The sequence below is a fragment of the Paroedura picta genome, chromosome 3 (assembly GCF_049243985.1).
Source record: "Paroedura picta isolate Pp20150507F chromosome 3, Ppicta_v3.0, whole genome shotgun sequence".
In the NCBI taxonomy this organism is placed as follows: Eukaryota; Metazoa; Chordata; class Lepidosauria; order Squamata; family Gekkonidae; genus Paroedura; species Paroedura picta.
In genome coordinates this window covers 36,638,815-36,664,496 of record NC_135371.1, presented here as the reverse complement: position 1 = coordinate 36,664,496, position 25,682 = coordinate 36,638,815, and positions in this window count along the sequence as shown.

Below are 25,682 nucleotides of genomic sequence, written 5' to 3'. Positions count from 1 at the left end.
CCCCCTAGGCTGTTTTAGAAATTTATAGAGGAACAACAATGGATAAGGATGTGCTTTATTTAACTGTTTTAAATATTTTATATATTTTTGTATGTTTGAAATGCTGTCTTGGGGAACCCAAACTGGGTTGAATGGTATCATAACGAGTTTTAAGTATATAAATGTGTCTTATATGAATAAACAGTAAATCTCTGGCCCCTTCTGTTTGTCATAGACCTGTATGAAAGTGCAGTAGCCATTCAGTAGTGAAATTTTATTCAGACGAAGATAATTTGATTATTGAAAGCATGAATTCCATTTTCCATGCCTGCAAAATTTATTCCAGCCAGCTGTTGTATGAAAAAGATGCGGAAGAATGCCAATCAATATACATTTGCCTGTGAGAAGTTTTGCCAACGACTGAATATTAGTATTTGGTAACTGCATATTTGATAAGGCCAAGTGTACTTTCTTGATCAATAATAACACTGAAGTGGAAATAATTTGAGGACAGAAAGGATGAATTTCCCTCTAGAAAACCAACACACTCCAGAAAATTCCTATTTATCACAACCATTGGAACAACCATTGCCACGTTGAATTTATTGTGACATAACTTTCCATAGGATGTGAAGTATATCAGAATCAACACAACCCAAGTAAATTGGTCTGTATACTCTGAAGGTAGATGAAAGTTTCTTTGTACAAAGTGAAAACAGAATCAAGCAAAGCAAGAGAGATAAGTAAACGAATCACAAGACTGTAGGGGACCCCAGTGAATATAAAATCAAATCAAATGAATACAAGAATGGTCACTAGCTACCACCATTCCTCTAAAAGAGTGATTTGACCATGGTGATTCATGCTCTGATTACATCCAAGTACTCGACAGTCCAAAAATGGCAATTGATCCAAAATGTGTAAGCCATGTTGTCATCAAGGGGCATCATTATCACCACTGTGCTGAAAAAGCTGCACCAGTTCCCCATTTGTTCCTGGATACAATGCAATGTGCTGGTACTTACTTTTAAGACCCTGAATGTCTTTAGGGCAGGATACCCGAAGAATAGTCTCCCTCTCATCTGGCCACCCCAACAGTTAATTTCTGCTTCTCAAGCCCTGTTCTCTATACCACTGCCTTTAAAGGTGACAAAGGTGGCAACTAGATATAGGGCATTATCTGTGGTGGAAACTCACCTTTGAAATGCCCTTCTCCTTGATGGTGAAGCAGGTTAAGCAGAACACATGGAAGCCGTTCATGTCTGAGCATTCTCATTTTAAAGCTCTGATTTTTTTGCATCTATTCACCATTGAGCTTAGAGATTGACTTATATAATGGGAAGAAAGCATTGTTGGCAGATGATGGCCATAGACATCACCTTGGAAAATGTGTTGCTACAATAGTATAGGTTAAGTAGAGACAGAGCTGGCAATGGCATTTCCCAAATCAGCTTGCATATCACTGTCATGTGACTAGAATGGGCACCTATTAAAAACGTAAGAAGAGGCTATTGGGTCAGACCAGTGGTCAGCCTAGTCCAGCATCCAGTTTCACACAGTGGCCAAGAGGTTGCCTTGAAAGGCAAAACAGGGCATAGAGGCCAAGGCCCTCCTCTGCAAGGCCTTCCCTGCACTGGTATTCAGAGGATATGAAGGCTTCTTTCAATCACCATAGCTAGTAGCCATTGATGGACCTCTCCTCTGTGAATCTGTCGAACCACCCTTTAAAGCTAGCTCTGGTCACTGCTACTTCTCCTGGCAGCAAATTTCACAGTTTAATGATTCTTTAATTACTTGATATGTAGAAGAGCTGGGGGGGGGGGTTGTCTCCTGCTTTTTACTATCCAGAGAAATCTCAAAGCGGCTTACAATTGCCTACCCTTCCTTTCCCCACAACAGACATTTTGTAAGGTAGGTAGCGCTAAAGGAGGTCTGAGAGAACTGTGAGTGGTCCAAGGTCACCCAGCTGGCTACATGTGAAGGAGTGGGGAATCAAACCCAGCTCACCAGATTAGAGACTGCTACTCTTAACTACTACAGCAAACTGGCTCTCCTACACCAAACTGGCTCTTTATTTTTGTCTGTTCTGGACCTCTTTCCCAACAATTTTGTTGGGTGCCCTTGAGTTCTAGCATTGCAGGACAGTGAGAAGAAGCTTCTTCTAGCCTATTTCTCTACCCCATGCTTAATTTTATAAATATCTATAATGCTTCCCCATAGCCATTGTTTTTCTAGACTGAAACATCCCAGATTCTCTCATCATTGCTCATAGGAAGACTGATCCAACCCCCTAATCGTCTTAGCCGTTCTCCTTTGTGCTTTTTCAGCTCTGCCATGTCTTTTTTGAGACACAGCAACCAGAACTGTTCACAGATGAGGTTCCATCATTGCTTTATACATTATATTATTGGCAATTTTTTTTCATTTGATTTATTTTAAACTAGCAATAAAGCCCATTGCAACCAGGAATGCAGTAGGTGCTAAGACAGGCACAGATCTCTCTCTCTCTCTCTCTCTCTCTCTCTCTCTCTCTCTCTCTCAGCAGGAGTCATAGGACTCCTTCGTAGCAGGGCTCCTTCGTAGCAGGGAAGCAAGGGCTGTTTGCAGGGCTGGCTTGCGGTTTGGCAGGGCTCTCTGGGTCTCTGTGTGTCTCTCTCAGGCATCTGAGAGCAAAATGGCTAGCGTCCAGGGAAGGAGGGTGGGAGCTGAAGAGGGAGGGCCAGTCAGGGCTGGCTGTACCCTGACTGGCCCTATTCCATCTCGGACAGTCAAAACACTCTCCATCCCCAGGGCTGTTTCACAAATATTAAGAGGAACAATGTATAAGGATATAATTCATAAGTATATTACATTGTCCATCATTTTTAGGAGATCAAAGTAAAGTAATGCATTACAATATTGGCCATTTTATTTGTAACCCCTTTCCAAATAAGCCCCAGCATGGCGTTTGCATATTTCACCACTGCTGCAGCCTGAATCAACGTTTTAATTTAGTGTTCCACAACAATGTCAAGATCTCTTTCATTCTGTCGCAAACAGACTTTATGAGTTTTTGTTCCAGTATGGATCACATTACACTTACCCATGATGTACTTCATTTGCCACACTGGTGTCCACTTACCCAGTTTTGAGAGAGCCTCCTGTAGCTCTTCACAATAACTGGATATCATCTGCAAACTTCGCAACCACAGTGCTCAGTTCTAATCCCAAATGTGCATTAAAAAATTAAATAGCATCAATGCCAGTATTGTTGCCCACTGCTCATTTTCCTCCATTGCAAGAACTGGTCATTTATTCCTATTCTCTGCTTCCAACCAATTTTAAATCTTTGTGAGAACCAGTCCTTTCCTCCCATGCTAAGCTTCCTAAGCTTACTCAGGAGTTTTTCATGAAGTCAAAAGCCTTTGGGAAGTCCAAGAGACCAAACTGTGGCTCTTAGATTTCCATGGACTACTGGCAGAGGTTCATGGGAACTGGAACGCATGGACATCTGGAGAGCCACTGTTTGGCCACCCCTGAAGAAGAAGAAGAAGAAGAAGAAGAAGAAAAGAAGAAGAAGAAGAAGAAGAAGAAGAAGAAGAAGAAGAAGAAGAAGAAGAAGAAGAGTTGATTCTTATATGCCACTTTTCTCTACCCAACGGACTCTCAAAGTGGCTTACAATCACCTTCCCTTTCTTCTCCCCACAACAGACACCCTGTGAGGTAGGTGAGGCTGAGAGAGTCCTGATATTACTGCTTGGTCAGTGCTGTGGAGAGCACAAGGTCACCCAGCTGGCTGCATGTGGAATCAAACCTGGCTTACCAGATTAGAGGTCAGCACTCCTAACCACTACACCAAGCTGGCTCTCTACTGGATCACCCTTACCTGCATGCTAGTTAACATGCTCCAAGAATTTCAAGAGGTTGGTGAGGTATGACTGCCCTTTGCAAAAGGGGTGGTGCTTTATGTTTTGTAAAATCAAGGAATCAAAGTTCTACAAGCAGGGATCTAGTCCTTTTGGCAGTGAAAGAGTCCCTTCTTGGTTAGGAGCTAGAGCTGATTCACAGTTTTTGACTACTGAGAGCTGGCAACACAGGAGCTGACATTGAAATAAACTTCTGTTTTGCTTGTTTTGTGGCAAGGTTTCAGTTACATTAGTCATATATTTTATGAACATTAACATGCACTTAGGAGGAGATAAGAACTGGTTGCATGTTTGTTTTTCATTGCAAGGCACAGAATCATCGCAATCCACATTTCTCAGAACAAAAGGAGCTGGACATTAGATCAAAACAAGTCACTGACCACCAAACTGAATGTGTCTAGCTGATTGGTAACCCTGCAACAGAAAACCGATTAGGATTCCAGGATGAATTTTTACAGTGGTCATTATGACTAGTCAGACTGGATTGTGTGTTCCACTGGCTCACAGTACACAAGAAGGCAAAAGAAAAATTGAAAATGAATCAGTTTAATTCTTGCCATTTTGAAGGCAATCTCAAAAGTCATTTTCAATTTGGCAGTTTCACTAGAGTGATGGCAGAAGGGCGGAAAGGGCCTGTAACCATGGCTATGTGGACCAAGGGGAGCTCCATAAATGGTGCTGAACCAATTTACTCCCCCAGGAAGAACAATCCAGTCTGTTCCCGTTCAGAAAACATCAGCCCCAATTCCCAAATCTGGGTGTGCTCAGCCAGCACACATATCAGATTTTTTCCTGCAGTTTTCCTGGGGTTGCTCCCAGCTGGTACAGGAAGTATTTTAAAGAAAAATTAGGAGATTATTCAAAAATGCTTTCACTTTGGTGCCTGAGTTCTGCTGAAGCCAAAAACATCAGTAGTGCCCAATGCGCATGCACTATCTTCTTGAAAATATGCTGTGAACTGTGGTTTGGAAAAGAAGAGGGAAGGGAGAAAAAGTAATATCTGACTGCAGAAACTTTTTCTCAGTTGTCACCTAGGCCTTGCTCCACAGCAAAAAAAAAAAGGGGGAGGGGAAATCACACAGCAGCACTATATTCACAGTAAAGAGCCTCAGGAAAGGTCACCCATCATAACCAGGAAGAGTCAAATGACACAGCAGCAGACAGCTGAATCTTACAAGGAATGGCATCAAGTTAAAATTCATACGTTTAAAAAGCCAACAACAATCTGGGCTGACAGATTTTTTGAAAAGCTAATATGCTTTCCTAATAATTAAAGCCTCTCTCTAGCTTTTCTCTCCAGATGACAAAGATACAACTAAGTAGACCCTACAAGTCGGTTTAGACAGTCTCAAAATGCATGTGATGGTACAGTACTCCTTGTGGGGGGTTGTGATTGCAGGTATGGGTGGTGGATAAACGTTCCCACACATCAAAAGCTCCCTACCTGCATATGCTCACAAATATAGACCCTTGGTCTAAAAAGGTCAGGTTTGTCTGCTCAGACAGGCAGCAAATCTCCAGGTTCTCAGGTAGAGTTCTTTCACATGACCTACTGTCTGATTCTTCTAACTGAAGATGCCAGGGATTGACCTTCTGTAGGTAAAGAAAATACTCTACTGCTGACCCCCTCCCCTCCCGCTCACATCAAGGAGAAGGGTTCTAGCCTGTGTTGAGGTACTGAAAATTCCCTCACGGAGCCAGAAGTCTTATAATGTCCCTAGGCAAAAGAAAGTCTCTGAAACTCATCTAAAACTGCAGCAGAGAAAAACTCTGAAGACATAGACCAGCTATGTTAGTAATGACCGGGCTTCCCATTAAAAATACAAAGGAAAAACACAGTCTCAAAGTTTCACAGCTCTGAGATTCTATAGCAGAATTAAGAATCTTGCCTTTAGTTTAAGAAATTTCCAGACAAAGCTGTCATTGCTAGTCAAACCCTGAGACAGCAGCTTTTGTGTAGAGGAGGCAATCCTTTACAGATATTAGAATTGCAACAACCCCAAACACCTTTATGGGATACCTGTGAAATTAGCATTTGTTCCTCATTGGACAGACAACTGCCTTTGCTAGGCATTGCATTATATGCACACAGCAAACCTTAATCCAATCCCATAACTTTTTGAGCTAATGATACCTGTCAGCTTCCTGTTGCTACCTTGCCCATTAAACTGCTGGCAGCCAATGTGAATAAGTGCACAACGCTCATGCTCTAGATATGATTGTAGCCATTGACTTAATCACAGAGGAGATGTCAAGATCAAGCTGTTCAGGTTTGTCAAAAAGAAATGCAACAGTAGATGACATTCGACAAATGACATTACAACATGGAACATCTATTAGTATGAATGCAAAGTGCATGCTGCTTATACTTCAAAAGGTCAAGGATTAATCTCCACAGTGGATTTCTCTCCATTCTTATGATCATGTGGGAAAACATTTGGCACAAGCTCCTGGAAGTTTTTTTTTTTTTTGAAACATTATAGAATCATAGAATCATAGAGTTGGAAGGGGCCATATAGGCCATTTAGTCCAACCCCCTGCTCAATGCAGGATCAGCCCAAAGCATCCTAAAGCATCCAAGAAAAGTGTGTATCCAACCTTTGCTTGAAGACTGCCAGCGAGGGGGAGCTCACCACCTCCTTAGGCAGCCTATTCCATTGCTGAACTACTCTGACTGTTAAAAGTTTTTCCTGATATCTAGCCTATATCGTTGTACTTGTAGTTTAAACCCATTACTGCGTGTCCTTTCCTCTGCAGCCAACAGGAACAGCATCCTGCCCTCCTCTAAGGCAGTGGTCCCCAACCTTTTTATCACCGGGGACTGGTCAACGCTTGACAATTTTACTGAGGCCCGGGGGGGGGGTAGTCTTTTTCCGAGGGATGTCGACGACACCTGAGCCCCTGCTCCACTTGCTTTCCCACTGGTGCCTCTGACTTCCTGCCGCCCACTGGGGGGCACTGCCAGCAGCAGTTGCACAGTGCCATGCCGAGGGGGAGCCCCAGCCATGGCGGCTGCCGGAGAGCACCAAACGTGAGCTGGTGGCAGAGTGGCAGGGCAGCCCCCGAGACAACAGCCAGGGAGGAAGCTGAGGACTAGCCATGGCCCAGTACCGACTGGTCCCCGGACCGGGGGTTGGGGACCACTGGTCTAAGTGACAACCTTTCAAATACTTAAAGAGGGCTATCATGTCCCCTCTCAACCTCCTTTTCTCCAGGCTGAACATTCCCAAGTCCCTCAACCTATCCTCATAGGGCTTGGTCCCTTGGCCCCAGATCATCTTCGTCGCCCTCCTCTGTACCCTTTCAATTTTATCTACATCCTTCTTGAAGTGAGGCCTCCAGAACTGCACACAGTACTCCAGGCTTACGGTCGCCTTCCCTTTCTTCTCCCCACAACAGACACCCTGTGAGGTAGGTGAGGCTGAGAGAGCCCTGATATCACGGCTTGGTCAGAACAGCTTTATCAGTCCTGTGACAAGCCCAAGGTCACCCAGCTAGCTGCATGCGGGGAAGTATGGAATCAAACCCCGCATGCCAGATTAGAAGTCCACACTCCTAACCACTACACCAAACTGCTTCTTCACTTACCAGTTACAGGACGGCAGGCTCTGTTGGGGTTTGGTTTCTAGGTTACAGACCTTTTAGGTTGTGGCTCCAAATTCAGCAGGCATTCAGCTCAGCATGTTTTTGAAAGCTATGTGTGATCCATGGAGTTCGTTATCATTCTTTCAGTGTATTTGGCCATTTTGTTGAATTTCATTGTTGATTTTTCTATTAACCACTATGTGCACAGGAAAGGCTTACTTTGCAATTCTATGACTGATTTCTGTGGGTTTAAACTGCAGTAATTCTGCATAGAATTGCACTGAATTATGCAAATAACCCCAATAAGCTGTACCACCTACTATGGTGGTAGACAGACAAGCCCTGCTGGTATTTCATGCATCCTGTCCCAGTGATATTAAGGAGTAATGTAGCATACAGTCAACTGGACAAATGTAGGAGAACCGAGTTCAAAGTCTGCCTCTTTCATTAACTCATTCTGCAGTCTCAAACAGGTTGGTACACTTCACTTTCATCGTTCCAGCTACAAACGGTGGCTCACTCTCATAGATTAGTCCTGAAGACAAAATACAATAAAAGATTTTTGAAATTAAAAGGCATACCAAATAAGGAATAGTAAAGCATTAACAAAAAGTTAACCTGTTTAACTAATTCATGTTTCTTTCTTATGGCATGACATTGGGAGGCTCCTATTCATAATAAAACTCCTTTGTATGAAATGAATCGCCCCAGTCCACCTCTGCCAGTACACTGTAATTACTAAATTATGCTTAGCACTTAATATTAACTTATGAATTACCAGCAAATTGCTCCACCAAGAAAGCATGCAGTCCCATGTAAGGATTCAAGAAGACAAATCATGTCTGAATTTATCGCATGAAAAGCATTTAAAAATACAAAGTGATTTTAACACAGTAACGAAAGCTGTAAGAGCCCAGTCACTGTTCAGAAAGAATAACTGCCTGGTTTTCTTTTTTACATACCTGGTTTTAATCCTGTCTACTTCCAAAAGCAGCCAGTGAGAAATGGCTGGCTAGTGCTAGAGTTGGAATTTGTTTTAAAAAGACAGAATGTTTATTACTGAGTCAGCTTTGACCTTTTCCTCATTTTGTTCCAACCAGTTTTTCATGGCCCCCAATAATAAAAATTATATATTGTTCAAGCATAAGAACACTTATTCATGAGTAATCCCACAGGAGCATTATCAAGTAATTTTTAGCAATGGCACCATGTTATGGCCCTCCTGACTGGAAATACCGTATGGCTGACAACCTGATCCATAGCCTTGCATTGCCAGCATAAAATGGAGTATATTCCAACAGAGTGTCATGAAATGCATTATAATAACTGTAACAAATGGTGAGTTTCCAATAACCAAGAGGTCCCACGATGCATTGCTAAATTTGAAGAACATTCTTGATGGGCTAAAACAAAAACTGTTTATTACATATTACTTACAGCAGCCAATGAAGATTAGGGTTGTGTAACTACTCTTAACGACAGGATGTGGTATCGCTCTGCATGTTTACAATGGCTTCTACCCAACCATGCATGGGTTTTGCCAAATGGGGACTTTCCCACTTCCTTATCCTGTTGCAGTACCCTCAGAACCCTGAAATCTTGTTCCTAGGTGGGAGTGGGTCCTCAGGGGGTTCACCAGGGGGGTTGGAATTATAGTATTCTATAGTATTAAGGGAGAACTGGTGGAAACTGCTGCTCCATCTTCCAAAGATTTAAGAAGAGTTTGTTTTTTATACCCCATTTTTCTCTACCCTAAAGAGTCTCAAAATGGCCCATTATGCACGGCCGCCGAAACGCCGATTTCGGGTCACATGGAAAACGAGGAGGGGGAAGACGCGACCCACACAGGTTATGCACGGGGCGAGGCGCAACGGCGGCAAAACCCAGAGTAACCGATTATGCACGTGGCGATCCCAGCGCCACTTCTGGTTGCGCCCCGGTCACCCGGAAGCTGTGCTTTCTTCCGCGTTTCGCGAACGCGGCTTTTTTGGTGGCATGCACCGAAGCTGCAGCCGGTTGCAGCTGGCACCATGTATTATCGGTGATTTTAGTCGCCACCATTCCACCCCGAATGTGCGCTAAAACCCCCGTGCATAATGGGCCGATGATTCACAAATGCCTTCCCTTCCTCTCCCTACAGTAGTCACTTCATGAGGTAGGTGGGGCTGAGAGAGTACTGAGAGAGCTTTGACTGGCCCAAAGTCACCCAGCTGGCTTCCTATGAAGGAGGAACAGGGAATCAAACCAAGGTCTCCATATTAGAGTCTGCCACTCTTAACCATGCTGGCTTAAGAACCATTTAATCTCTCTGTGTAATATTTCTTTTTGTCCTTCCTGAACTTACTGCCCATCAGTTGCATTGGATGCCCACAAGTTCTAGAGTTTTGGAAGAGGGAGAAACATTTCTCTTTGTCACCTCTCTCATCAAGACTTTCAAACTCAATGAGTGGATAATACCAATATTTTAGACTAATTAGACTAAAACATCCATCACTTCAGCTCATGCTCTGCTCACCAGTTACAAACAGGGAGACAAATTTTCAACAAACTGTTTGTCAACCATTCATGGCTCTTTGACTAAGGTTCCCCCCCCCCGCCCCCGGCATATTCCTCCCTAACAGTACAATACAGTGAAATGGGCTTTTCATGCATGCATGTTCTCATGTAACCCAACTGATTTCTACTTCTCCTGGCCCTGAGGTGCTGCTGCTCTAGTCAGCAGATAAATGTTTAAGTAGACAGTTGCATCAATAACAAATAATACAAGCTAGTTAAAAACAAATCCTGTGTTCTAAAGCATCCTATTATTCAGTGTTAATGTACAATAGTTGAACACATTCAACGTGGAAGTTGTGGCTTCCCTAAACTTCCTACAAATGAATAGGTGACATGCCCAGGTAAGATTCATGTAACTACCATGCTAATTTTCCATGACTTGTCAGGTCTTCTGAAAATTGAGAGTACCAGCTCTAAATAGCAGCACGATCCCAATCCTCTTGTTTGTGGCTGAATAATATAGCAGCAATCTAGACTGTCAGTACCCATCTTTCTTCTTGGTTGAAAACAGTATATAATGAGACAGTTCAGGTCCATCAGCTTTTTTAATATTAAAGTCTGCTGTTGTCCTACCAACAAATCAGTCTTGCCCCAAATCTTGCTTACTCATGTGGTTAGTCTTTTGCTTCCCCTCCAGCTTGGAAACAAAGTGCCCATATGCCAGGCCCCAAAGATGGAAATGATACAGTTCTTTCCTTCTAAGGCAGTGGTCCCCAATCCGAGGTCTGGGAACCGGGACCAGTCCGTGGATCAGTCGGTACCGGGCTGTGGTTCCTCCTCGTCCTCCTCCCCGGCTGCTGCCTCGGGGGCTGCCCTGCCACTCTGCTGCCAACTCACCTTTGGTGCTCTCCAGGGGCCGCCATGGCTGGGGCTTCCCCTCGGCATGGCACTGCACAGCTGCTACTGGCAGCACCAGTGGGCAGCAGGAAGTCAGGGGCACTGGTGGGAAAGCAAGTGGAGCAGGGGGTCAGGCGGTGGCAACGTCCCTCGGCAAAAGACTACCTCCCTCCCGGGCCTCAGTAAAATTGTCAAGCGTTGACCGGTCCCCGGACCACTGTTCTAAGGGATCAGCTTCAGATGCTTTGATCCCTACATAGAAGAGGAGGCAGCAGCAGCAGAAGTAAAAACCAAAACCTTGAACCTGATCCGGAAGACAACTGGTAACCAGTGCAGCTGCCTCAGAATTGACTGGATGTGAGCCCTCCATGGTGTAGCTGTGAGGACTCTAGCAGCCGCATTTTGGACGAGTTGCAGTTTCCGGATCAAGCCCAGAGACAGCCCAGTGTAGAGCGAGTTACAGAAATCTAGTCTGGAGATGACCGTCGCATGGATCACTGTGGCCAGGTGTTCGGAGGACAGATAGGGCACTAGTAGCCGAGCCTGGTGAAGATAGAAAAATGCCCGGCTAGCTACCTGTTTAACCTGTGCCTCGAGTGTTAGTGAGACATCAATGGTCACCCCTAAATTCCTGGCCTGATACGCGATATTAAGTTGCGTCCCAGCCAGAAAGGGTAAGCGCGTTTCCTGATCTGCCCCCCTACAGCCCAACCACAGGACCTCCGTCTTGGAGGGGTTGAGTTTCAGGCGACTCTGCTCGAAATGATATGCAAATTGCCCAGTCAACAATATCTGATTTCATCTTTCTTTATACTCCCAAATGTTCATTTCTACCTACCTGTCATTTCCCACCTTTCCTTCCAGTAACAACTTCAGAACAGCATAAACATCTCACCCCTCTCCCAATTCACAATAAAAACCCATGAGCTAAGCTAGACTGAGACAGAGAGGAGTTGGCCCAGTGTCACCTGGTGAGATTCGTGGTTTGGGGGGATTTGAACCCAGGTTTCTCAAGTTCTACTTTCTACCAATGCATCTCACTAACTATTACCACACCCCTTTGTTAGTGTCTGTTTCCATGAAACACCTTATCTGCCCATCTTCTTTCCAGGCTTCTGTTCAACTTATTCCTCCCTCCCCTCTCAAGAAAAGGTAGCAGCTTTTCTTCGCAGTCTTTGCTCTGCAGGTAAGAATCTGCTGATGATCCCAAGACCCCAGGAGGCATGCCTAGCCTCAACAAGGACCAGGGCCCTACCTGGTGGAATGAGCTCCCTGAAGAGCTGCGGACCCTGTTGGAGCTCTCTGAGTTCCGCATGTCCTGCAAAATGGAGCTCTTCCACCAGGCATTTGTCTGAGACCAGGTGGTGGCCCGGGGTCTAAGATCAGGCCCCTCTCCCTGGGGGGAGAAGCCAGTATTAGACTGGACTCATTCCCTAGATTGTTCCACCCATGCCCAATTATCCATCCACTCCCTCCTGCTCATCCACTGGGCCTGTGTGGGAATAGTTATTAATCGCCATCATTATGACCTAGTCATTGTTTATGGGGTTTTAATGGGGAATTTTAATGGTTTTAATGTATTGATTTGTAGTAAATTATTGTGAAGCACTGCGAGCCAGTTTCCGAGTGTGGCGGTCATACAAATTGAATGAATGAGTGAATGAATGAATGAATAATAATAAATTTATTAATGTGCTATATATGTAATTTATTACTGTACTTATTATTTTCAACTTGATGATGTTATCTGCTCTGAGCCAACCAGGGAAGGGTGGGATAGGAAAATACAATTTTTATGTTCATGAATCCTTGTCTTGTTTCTGGACCCTTGTTCCACTCAGTTTTTAAATCTGCAGCTTGTCTCACAATGTTACTCTTTTGGGTCTGTGTAAATTTTCACACTCACACCAACTGACCTTTGAGTTTCTTCAGGAACACTGTATTGTCAACAACTTCATTCCCTCCGCTAACTGAATGCCAGTGAACACTCTCTGTGACATTGTTACTCACTGTCTGTAGTCGTCACATCATACTCCTGTAAAATCCCTCGGAACTTTGTGGTATGGAACGGAACCACACGGATCACGTGGAGCCTGTGTTTTAATGCTTCTAAGTAGGATGGGTGTTTTTCCATGATGTCTTTTGAGGAGATAATTTGAAAGTGCCAAGGGGAAACAGATCCATTGCCACTCACTTACCAGATGTCTCTTATCACTCCTTTCCCCTAATTCTGGGAAACACCTCAATAATCTCTGAATCACAATAATTGGTTTTTAAAATGCCAAACCAATTAAAGCTACAATTGGCAAATTTCTTTCAAAAACAGCAAATTGCTTCTGGCACGTATCACCTACTGACTGGCACGTTTCAAGGCAGATGTTGCCAAGCTATCCTATTACTCTTCCAAAAATAAAGGTACTGCTCAGAAACAACAGCTATCTAGCTTAAAATACAGAATGCACAAACTCTCTCTCAGTGCCATCCTAAATAGATTTGCTTAGCCCATTCAATTACACCCAGGAAAATGATTTTAGGATTGCACAATATAGCATTTTTATCCCACCCTTCCCTCAAGGAGCTTAAGGTGGTTTATATGTCCCCCTCCACACACACACACCTTTTCTACTTAGCCTCACAAAAAAAAATTGTAAAGTAGGTTAGCCTGAGATTGAGAGAGAACAATCACCCCTTGAGCTTCATTGCTGAATATTTGAACCCTGAATGCTCAAGCAAGGAAATTTGGTATTTTCCAGCTTGAGCTTTCAGGGAGTGTAGAATTATTGGTATTCTGGGTTATTCAGTACTTCTTTAGTGTTCAGATTCAGAGGGTTTTTTTTTCAGAATTATGACCTATTCATGTCCATTTTTCCCCATGGGAAATCTGGGGCGGGGGGGTGTTGGAGTGGTGGTTTATTAAGAAAATGACACTAAAACTGCAGAGAAGGCAGTACTGCCTGTGCTCTAAAGAGCCCCCAGGTGTCAAGTAGATTAAAACAAACGTCCTGTTTTATGGTCCCCTGAACAAGATTCCCCTAGCCATCCTCCATTACTTCCTATGAGGAGAAATTCCATGCCGTCTCCAAAAAGAAGTCAATTGCCAAACACACAAGAACAAACAACCATTGACCAAAATCCTTTCAATGCAAACAGAACCAAGAAGCCCCACAGAACTGACAACAAATCAGAGAATCCTAGAACCATGGGCCAGTGTGACAAGTCCAATACCACCTAAGTCAAATCAGAGAATTTAAGGCAAACCAACCTGGCAAGCCAACATCAAGATCTGGCAAGAAGACACTGAGACACATCACAAAACAGCAGTTCTTAGAACCTTAAAATGCTGGCCTTAGATATTTATGGATATTCCTGCAATTTTTCAGGACCCACTTACAGTTTGCTCGAAAAATCCTGAATACCATTCAGATATCCAAATATACCCGAAAAATACTGATGAGGTATTTTCTGGATGTATATTCAGACCGGAAATACCTGAACACACATCCCTCCTTCCAGGTCCTACTCTTACAGTCTAACAGTGTCTGGCTCACAAATTTACCAAGCTTCATTATTCCTCAGTGTTCTAGCTTCAATGAGTACCTCAAGTGTTCTGGCCTTTCCAAAAGCCTTAACAAAACCTTTTGTTTTCCAACATATATTAAGACTTGATAAACCATGGTTTCTTTTATATTTTAATGGTTTAGTAGTTTTATTGTATTATGTCTCATTTTGCTTTCCTAAAATAGTCAATGGTATTGAATGCTTCTCTTAAATACTGACTTTTATGGTTTTAAAAGTTCTAAAGTTTTACTGCTGAAGCATTTCTAACCTTTTTCTTATGTATTGCCTTCCCTTTTTGTGCTCTGGCAACAAACTAAATGACTGTAAAAGATTGATTGAAAATGTAAAGAAAATGATACTGGCGGCCACTGGGAAAATGAACCAATCACAAAATGGTTCTATGGGGGCTCAGCCCAATCAGAAACCTTGTGAAGTTCTACAAAATGTTATGAAGCTCCAAAACAAACAGTTGTCATGGAGATATTAAACTGGGTAGCTGTCTTGTTCTGAAGTAGCACAACAAAAATTGAGTCCAGTAGCACCTTTAAGACCGGCAAAAATTTATTTGTGTGAGCTTTCCAGTCCGAGGAAGAGTGCATGCACTCAAAAGTTCACACCTTGAATAAATCTTTGTCAGTCTTAAGGGTGCTATTGGACTTGGTTTTAGTTGTCATGGAGGCAACTGTTTCCAAATGGGTGTTCTCCCTGCAGATACAAAAATGATACTGGCTGGGCTGTTTTATTACTCCACTGAAGTATGGAGGAATGCGAGAACTATCTGTTCGCTTTGATGAAGAGATGCTTTTAAGAAAAAGCAAATGTACACCAAGAAACATTGGCAGATGCCATGAGGCACCATTTTGAGGATCATTGGTATAAAGCACGATTTCTACAATAAACTTTTGTAGTCTGCCCAGTGTAATTGACAACTGCTAATTCAAGTGTAAATCCCAGGGGTCTACTTTGTGCGCTTCCCCAAAGGGTAGGGCATTCTCCTTGGCTGCTGTCTCTGTCAACACGCTACTCCAGGGGTAGTCAAACTGCGGCCCTCCAGATGTCCGTGGACTACAATTCCCAGGAGCGAATGCTGGCAGGGGATTGAGGGAATTGTAGTCCACTGACATCTGGAGGGCCGCAGTCTGACTACCCCTGGGCTACTCAATCAACTGTGGTTTCCAAATTCAGAAATTACAACAGATTACACCAAGTGTGTCTAAAAAGACTTTCTGTAGACTCTAATTTGACATCCTGATTGTTTGGCTGTATTTGGACTTCATAGCTAATCAGAATGCGATAATAAAGGTGATGTCCAAATGCCACTACTGATTGCTTTAATATATCAGCACATTAGCCAGAGACATATTTATGAGGAAGTGAGTCCGAGAGACCTCAGTGGCATTTACTTCCAAGCTCTGCAGCGTTTATGGCCTTGTTGTACCTTATGTCCACTTACAGCTCCCGTTATGTCCTTCTCAGTCCATAGAAGTCACTGGGTTTAGAAAGATGTCATTCTGCTCCAGTTAATCTCTGACATCTTAAAAGTCAACAAAATGGTAAACAACCCTTCTTCATTTTATGGAGGTTGTCTCATCTTGGGGAAATGTTACTCAGTTTGTTGCCAGAGCATCTCACGGCTATGCACATTAGTGTAAAACTTTTGCCCTAGCAAACCTCTTCTAAAATAGGTATTCGGTATGCGGGAACTGATCTGAGAAATCACGCCATTTGTTCCTTTCAAAGAATCCACCATCCATTCGGTGGTCTGCCTTAGAAAAAGATTTCCACAGCCGCTCACAATCAGTATCCCTCATAGCTAGATGTTTCCCTATGAATGTATATTAGAGCAATGTGTCCAGGAGACACGGCTCTGACTGATCTGCTACATTAAACAGCTTGTAAGGCTCCAGGTTGCATCAGAAAAGACTCATCTTTTCTGCACAAGGACTTTGGAAGGGGGGGGGACATGATTCCACTCAGAAATCTCCTCAGGGTCCCAATAAATCACCATCTTGTTCAAAGAAGCACTCCCAGGCTCAGACTTTGTGCCATTGGAGCCACACGGATCACATGTGACTCCTCTGCCCTTGGAACCAACATCTGCGTGATTTGTTTGTAACGAAGGCTGAAGCCACCCTTTGGAGTCTGTTTAGACTGAAAACACTCTGGGAAGAAGAAAAAAGAAGAAGTCTGACTAACTGTTCCTGCTAAGTGCCTTGCACACTGCTGGGGTTTATAAATCATTAATATTGACAACTCACAAAATCTGCCTGATTTAGCTGTAAGTTACCACTCTAATGAAAATTAAAGTGAATCATACACTAGAATCTCTGTCTGCGTTCCGCTGAAGAGTAGCAAACCGATCAGTCAGACTATCGTATCTCTTTTATTTCTGGATGACTGGTCATGTGTTCCTTTTTTTTTTTACTGACTTTTAAAAATGAAGATAAAGGATCGGTCCAGCTGCAAGGAGGTTATTTTTCTCAACCATGTTATAAGAGAGCGCAGATGACTACGTTTGGGCATAGTTCTTGCAAAGGCTGGTCTCAATGGACAGATAGATTAAGGAACAGGAATTCAAAAGGCATGGCTGGGAAAATAATGTGTGTAGGTTGTTTTGGGTTTTTTGTTTTGTTTGGAGAGAGCAATTAAGGAATGGATAATTTTGCCTCACATTCTTTCCTCTTTGCATGCAAGAAGCCCTTGCTGTGATAGCCCACCACACTATACCTAGAGGAGGAATGCATATGTCCATCTCTGTAGAAGAGGTTTTGGATGAAGGTCTAAATCTAATTTCAAAATACATAGATTGGAAAAGTTTCAGAATCATCTCCCCCAGTACTTTCCCCCTGCTCCTCCACATGCAGCCAGCTGGGTGACCTTGGGCTAGTCACAGTTCTCTTAGAGCTGCTCTAGTAGAACAGTTCTTTTAAGAGCTCTCTCTGCCCCACCTACCTCACTGGGTGTCTTTTGTGAGGAGAGGAATGGAAAGATGTTTGTAAGCTGCTTTGGGATTTGAGTAGTGAAAAGCAGGGTATAAAACCAGCTTTTGGTCCTGGCCCCAGCCTGGTGGAATGAGCTCCTGGGTGAGCTGCGGGCCCTGTGGGAGCTTACGGCATTCCGCAGGGCCTATAAAATGGAGCTCTTCTGCCAGGTTTATGGTTGAGGCTGGGGTCGGCGAGGTGGATCTACACCCCCCCTCCAGGTATGAGTACTCATCTTACCTTCTTCCCCCCCTCTAATAGTGGGGGGCGGGGTTTTCTGCCATGTTGGGGATTATGTTTTAACTGGGGGGTTTTAGGGGGGGTTATGACATGTAACCTGCCACGAGCCAACTTGGGAGTGGCGGGAAATAAATCTAATATAATAATGATAGTTCCTCCTTCATGATTTGCTGAGGGGTAAGTGGGGGGAGAGTGGGCGGGACCAGTCCAGGTGAGGGGCCAATCAGAAGACACCAAACGCCTTCTGATTGGCCCCTCACCCAGACAGATAAGAGCTCCAGCCAGTCGGGTGAGGGGCCAAATGGAAGACACAAAGTGCCTTCTGACTGGCTCATCACGCAACTGGCTTGAGTTCCCACCAGTTCGGAAAGCGCCTCCCTACCCGCCCACCCCCCAGGGGAGCATTGTTCTGGATGGACAAAAGGAAATACTACATCTTACAGAGACTGATTAAAATGTGGAATTCGTGGCCAGGTGAGGTTGTGATGGCCACAGGAATACAAGCTTTAAAAGCCATGATGCCTGAGGGGAACTTCCACATTTAGAGGCCTCTATGCCCTGTTGTTAGACATCCAGAAAAAGTGGTTGGCCACAGTGTGAGACAGCATGCTAGACTAGATGGACCACTGGGCTGATTCAGGAGTGCAGACTTCTAATCTGGTGAGCCAGGTTTGATGCCACGCTCCTCCAGATGCAGACAGCTGGGCTTGCCACAGGGGCTCGCCACAGCTAAAAAACCTAAATGACATTTTCTCAGGAGGTCACATGCCAACTCCCAAATTTGGATGAAGTAAATAAAAATTCAGGCAAATTCAGATGGCAATGTGACTAGGCAACTATTTTCAGAGCTGGTTTTCGGACTTGGACTTCTCTTCCTTTCTGGTCCATCTGAGTATTTTCTGAACAGGTATTTGGTGGTTGATGAAAAGCAGAATTATTGGGGAGAGATCTTATTTTTCTATATCATTTACAGCTTCAGAAATATATTTTAATAAACTATAAACCACCTTTAACCTTTTGGACTGAACTGGGAATAAATTCCACATTAATAAATATTCAGTTTTATTGTCAGAGATTTTGAATGCATTTTGGATGCAATATTGGCCCATTAAGCATGCACATCTCACTGTAGATTTTCAGAGCAGTAAACCTTTAATCTTGACTTCAGATTCTGTGCCCATCTTATGCACCATTCATTTTCCTTCAGTGTATTTATTCTGCAGCTACAATATTTTAAAAAGAATACTTTTCTAAATCATGATGAAAGATCACTTGTGACAAAAAAGAGTTTTTTAAGAAACAAAAATTATGCAACTGCTCTATCACCGCTTTGCAGCAACATGCAGTAAGTGCCTTCCATTTAAATTAAAGGTTCTCGAAATCAGTGGTATCCCCCAGGGCCAGTGGAAGGATCCAGGGGGGCAGTGAAGAATTTGGGGGTGTTATGGGGGCAGTGAGGGACTTTGGGGCAGTAGGGGGGTGGTGAGGAATTTTGGTATGGAAGGGGAGCAACAGCAGAGGGGAAAGCCCTGCTGCACTCACAGGTTGGCTTACCATCCATTGCTTCAATACCTGTAAGGAACTAAGCCTTGCATAGGTCATTTTAAACTTTCCCCTCTTTTTAAATTCAGCAATCCGTGACTGGCAATAGCCTCATATTGATAGACTCATGCTGCTTGTAAAAAAAAAACAAGCCATTATTTATTTATTTATTTATGGCGGTTTACATAAGAACAAAGAACAATACATAAAACAGTCTATAAACATGTGAATAACCTTACAATAATAATAACTAATAGTTGTAACCATATAACAATATAATAGTATAAACAATATAGACAATACAACAGTGCAGCAATGCAAACAGGTCCAGAGCATACTGGTGGAATTCTGAGGGGGGCAGGGGGGGCAGGGGGGAGCAGGGGCCCTTCAGTCGCTATTGATTATGTCTGCTCTCAACTGAATGCCTGGTGGAAGAGCTCCTTTTTGCAGGCCCTACGGAACTGTTTAAGCTCCATCAGGGCCCTGATCTCTTCCAGGAGCTCGTTCCACCAGGTGGGGGCCAGAACAGAGAATGCTCTGGCCCTGGTTGAGACTAAACGGACTTCTTTAGGGCCAGGGATCCTTAGCTGGTTGGTAGTGCTGGAGCGCAGAGCTTTTTTGGGGCGATCCCTCAGGTACACTGGGCCCTGACCGCGTATGGCCTTAAAATTTAAAACAAGGGGGAAATGGACCTTGTATGCTGATTCAGGAGGGAGGATTATGAATGGTACAGAGTGGGCAGAATAGTCTTGATGTTGGCAGAGGAATGACCTTTGAGGGTCAGTAAAAGGGCAAGGGGGGAATCTGAGGGATTCTGTATGCTTTTGAATTACCTTTTGCTTGGAAACGAAAAAAGGAGGAAATTGGTACAAAAGCACTTTCAGAAAACCTGGGGAAACAGTGACCAGAAAGCAAACTGTGCACCAAAGGAAGGAAAATCAATGCAGAATGAGAGAGAAAACCCAATGGATATGAATGGTAAAAGCAAGGGAAAACACCCATGCATAGGAGGCCATTCTTTTCGTTTTCTTTTTGTGGTAATAGCTCACATGGATAAAGAGGTTTTAAAAAAAAGTAAAAGTAAAAAAAGTAAAAAAAAACACTGTTGCTTTAGCCACTCCAAATGTACCTTTTAAACTTGCTCACATGTGTTGGAACTGTTCTGCTCTCCTTGATTTAATGCAGCTCATGCTGGTTTTCTTTTGTTGAGCATCTAGCACAACAAAGTGGAACCAAATTAGGCACTGCTGGGTGGCGTTGGAGCTGTTAGTACTTAGGAGAATAAATGGCCTGCCTGCACAGTGTCCCCCCCCCCCTTTTCCAGGACTCCGATGCATTGATTCTTCACATCTCATCCCTGCAAGCCACACAGCAATCATGTACAACCTGTTCTATCCTTGGGCGATTTGAATGGCAGCCCTAGAGAATGACAAAGCAAATGGGTCATTGCAGCTGACATACATGACACAAGCCTGTGCAACATAGTCTTAGTTCTCTGGGAAGCATCAGTAGGAATTGCTGTTATGTCACCAACAACACATGGGACCACAATGCACCCCTTCTTGTTTGTTGCTTGTTTGTTTGTTTTGACAAAGGAGAAGGGGGAATGTATATCAACTAGATGGGATGGAATAACCATATGGCTTCTTTTCTTGTCTCTTCCCAGACAACAAATGAATTCTGCACATATTTATTTCAAATTTGCTGTTAGTCCTCCTTCTACATACACACACATTCATACAGTAACAGCATTTTATCCAGGGAACTGCCAACTATTTCCAGATTTTTAAAAAATGTGCATGTTCTTGGTTACAGGTATAACATAATACCCTGAAGAGAGCTGAATCAAATTGCACTGAAATCTCCAGTCAAGAAAGGACAAGCTACAAAATCTATGAAAACACAAAATTCCACGTTCATCCATTTTCATCCATTTATACCTACAGTTTTTCCAATATGAAATGCAGGGCACTTCTCACATGATGTTGTTACTTTTCACTTGTACATGGGAACAAGTTAATATCTTCTGTTTTATCCCACTGTTGTATATAGTTATTACTATATTATGCAATCAGGAATATGCCATGTATTATCTTAAATTCTTAGGCCCTGGTTTGAGCCCTGGATCCTACCAAAACCCCACAAAAAGCTGCACTTTGGACACCCAACTTCTTATAGTCTGTGTGGGATTGGCAGAGTGGAGGAGAAGTAATAAATCCCAGTGTTCGTAAATGTGCACCCAACACTGAATCTCATTTTCTAAAATAATGCCATACTACTTACTCATTCTGGACAGATCCTTCTGGAGACCATTAATTATCTTTAGATTTTATTATCCTGAATACTCTGTTGTCAGCTGCTGTTTTGGCTGCCTCACCATTCTCGCCTGTCCTCCAGAGAGGGAAAACCACCTCTGAAAACATTTATCTTACAGGACAGTTTGTGTAAAATAATGTCAGTGCAATGTTAATTAATCTGAGCTTCCTAAGACATCTTAGTTCTGCTCAGAGAGATCTTGTTCTTCTCAGAGCTCTGCAGGGTTGCTCTTGGTCTGAATGAAGCTCAAATCATAAGGTATCCCAAGAACAACTTTTGCCAAAATCCCCAATAATTCCAGTAGCTCTATTGTGATTGATTCAGTAGAACAGAGCTGGAAGGGATGCTGTGGAATCAGCTAGCCTAGATTCCGGTAACTTGTTTTAAGATAGGATACCTTTAAACTAAAGCATCCAACAGATACTTCCCTAAGCTCACACTGGAAACCTCAAAAGAAGATGCTGAAGCCTCTATCTATAGTTTATTTTAAAAGTACACGTCAGGAGATCAAAATCTGTTCCCAAATGAGAGATGTGTGTGGGAGAGGGTAATTATAGAAGGGGTCCTGCATTGTTTTAAAAAGTATGACAAATAATGCATTATCCTGTGTACCCCAAGTCCCTGATCAATTTATGTCATTTACAAATCTGTTATGCTTACAGTCAATTTCTAAATCTGAAAGAAATTTGATCCACCATTGATTCCTGCATAAAGTTGCTGGATATATCTTCCCAAACTTCTACAAATCATTTTAAGAATGCCCTGTGTTTGTTTTCCCACCCAGTTAGTTCCATGTTTCTCTAAGTACAGCGATTCTATCCCCCAATGAACTAAATAGGATCACTCCCAAACATTAGAAGAAATGATGTTATGCCAGATGGAGGGGGAAAAAATTATACCTCTGCCAGCACATGGGGGAGAGAGAACTGGTAGGAGTTGAGGACATGAAGAAAGAGTGGCAGCCCTTATTTGGAATCTTTTGCTGTCACTGAGTTGACCCTTGGGAGACTGAAGGTCCCGTTGTGCGCTGGTGTGTGGTTAGGAGGTTATTCTGAGAAGTTCCACTCAACATGTAAAATGCTGGCTCCTCTAATAACACAAACTTGTAATGTGTACAGCTTGTAATGTGTAATGTGTTTGTCATGGGCTGGAGACATTGCTCCTTCAGGGAGATCCAATTCTTTCTCTAAGTCAGACCTCCGATCAGCCAGCTTGGTGTAGTTAGGAGCGGCAGTTTCTGGCAAGCCACATGCAACCAACTGGGTGACCTTGGGCTCAGCACTGAAAGAGCTGTTCCTCCAACTGAGCAGTAATATCAGGGCTCCCTTAGCCTCACCTGCCTCACAGGATGCCTGTTGTTGAGAGAGGAAGGGGAGGAGTTTATAAGCCGCTTTGAGACTCCTTCTGGTAGAAAAAAGCATCACATAAGAATAAACTCTTCTTCTTCTTCCTTCTTGCAATATCATCACAGGGGGTTTCTTCCTGACTCCCTGGTTCGTTAGTGTATGTCATGAGGCTGCTCAGCTGTTTGGCACTCTGGCTGATGCTTTCTGTATTGGCAATATGGGGATCTCATTGCCTAACTATCATGATGATTGGAGGCATTTCATAATTTCCCAGAACCCAAAGATTGCTTCAGCCTGATACTGATTCCATGTTCTGCTTTGGCTGCCACTGCCAATGCAATGGGCTATATTCTGGCAATGCTGCTTCTCCACTGGGATTCACTCTGTGCTTTCCCTTCCTACCTGCTACTCCTCCCCTTGCCAATGGTGGACTTTACACCAAGTTAAAAAAAAATTGGTAGCTGGGCTTACCTTAACACCACAATGATATACCGATGATGGACAATTATTTTTATTTGCCAAAAAGAGTACTGATGGTGGAGGAAAGAAATCCACAGCTTCCTTCCCATACCTTCCAAAATCCACTTTGGGTATAACCTCAAATAAAAGATTGCACCAAAGCAGGGTTGTTGTTTTTTTTTTGGGGGGGGGGACTGCAACTGGAACTGGAGAAAATGGGGAAGGCTGACAAGCAGAGTGATGTTGTGTGGAAAGCAAAATTAAATTTGCTGTGATGGGGTGGGGGAATCAAGATCTCTGTGCTGCTGCGTCTGGTTCTGCAGCTATCATATGGTGGCTACTAGTTAAACTTAGCTAGGTCAGTGTTAGCCTTGGCACAGTGGCCGTTCATCACACCATAGGGTTGCCTTGTTGCAATAGTTTTTTCTGGATTTCTTCTTGGAACAAGAGTATTGCTTTCTAATTTAAAGGAATGACTTTTCAGGAGTCACCATATCTGAGCTAGTGTTGGATATCCAAAAATGAAAACTCCACAAATCATCAATGATATTTGAAAACATCAGAGCTCGTATCTTACTGTTTTATGAAATGGGGCTAATGATTCCTCTGTAGCTCAGCTGGGAATCGTAAAGTTTAATTAACTTATGTTTAAAAATTCCATTGCCGCTTCCCCATAAAAGGTGCTAAACATAAGGTGTTATTATCTTCAAAACACTAATGTTTATTTCCTGCTCACAGTTGGACTTGAAACCCGGAAATTGAAAATTTAAAACCCCAGCAATTATATAGTTTTTTTAAAAAGTTAATAACTCTATTAGGAATGTGATTAACATGAACAATGAGGTGGACAGACAAAGAAAGGCAAAGAAAATCTGTTTTTAATTTAGCACACATTTTCAGTGGACATGAGCTGGCCACTGCTGTTATGTATTAATTAGTGCTCTGAAGAGGGAGAAAGGGCTAGGATGAGGGTGAAGCATGCTGGCAGGTGTAGAAACAAGATTAGACAACAGCAGAGGGTTTTGTTTTTCCTACTGTGAACACAAGTCATCCAGAATTCCCATCAGTCTGGCTGATATGTTTTGTACATGTGAAATTAACTCGGGAAATGAGAGATTGGGGCAAACACAGAAAAGGTTGGGGGGATGGGAAGGGTTTCCATGCTAATACGCTGACCAATTCGCAGGCAGATGATTTAGCACTAATGATATGCCCAAAGAGCAACTCTGTCTCACTGTTGAAATCACACCCTTCTGGAGCATTCCTCCTTCCAAAAGGACCCAGGAATCTTGAGAGACGGTGCTGGTAAGAGAACCTGGGAGGAACGGTGCCAGTGTTAGGAACAGCCAAGAATGACTTCTCCACACTGTAGCACCATGAAAGTTACAAAGAACACTATTTTGGGGAACTGTATTTTTATTTTGTTTCCAAGCCTTTAGGGGACACTGCTGTCACATTATTTTACATTATTTTCTCCTAATGCCTCCAGAGGATCGCGTGAAACCAATGAAGGAAAATCTCGTGATTTAATAGAGTTGTGATTTTAAGGTTTAAGAAATGTTTCCAGACGTGACTTCTGATAAACCGTAATTGTTGGAAACTCCTTGGAGCAGACAGGACTCAGGGTGACAAAAGATGGCCTCCTTTTTCTTCCTCTGGTCAAACCAAGTAGGGCGAATGCCATCTACTAGCCATCTCCCATTTCCTAAAGGAGAACGTTCTGGACAAGTGTCAGCATTAGCTTCTATAGATGCAGAAGCGCGCAGTGATGGTGGGAGACTTTCCGGTCAATGCGTTCCTCCCTCTCCCGTGGTGGTGGTGGGAGTGGGAGACTTTCCGGTCAATGGTGGTGGGAGACTTTCCGGTGGTTGTGGTGGTGGGAGACTTTCCGGTCAATGCGTTCCTCCCTCCCCCGTGGGCTTCTTTGACAAGTATGTTCAGGAAGTTCTCTGCCAGGAACTTAAGTGTTAAGCTTCAGCCATGCCCCCTGTTTTGTTTTACCAACCAGAAATATCTTCTGGGAGCTGTTATTTGCCCACTGGGAAAACTGACACCCACGTTTCTCAGTGGGGCAAATGCTGGCTTCCTGGCACTGTTTCCGGTTGTAAGTACAGAGCAGGGAAGGGGGCTCAAATCCCTTCTTCCCACATACTTGATTAACATGGATCTGATGTGCTCTGGGGCTAAGGGAACATCATACCTGGGTCCAAGAGGTCTGAGGCTACCATAGCTGCACCCTCCTGCCTTTGCTCCCACCCTGCTCCATCCAGGTGAGTCCTGCTGCTGAGCCCAGGAGCATCCCAGCCCAAGTCGCCTGCCACATTGGGAATTAAGTTTCCAGCACAGGATGACCAATGCACATCTGACTGAAAGTTCTC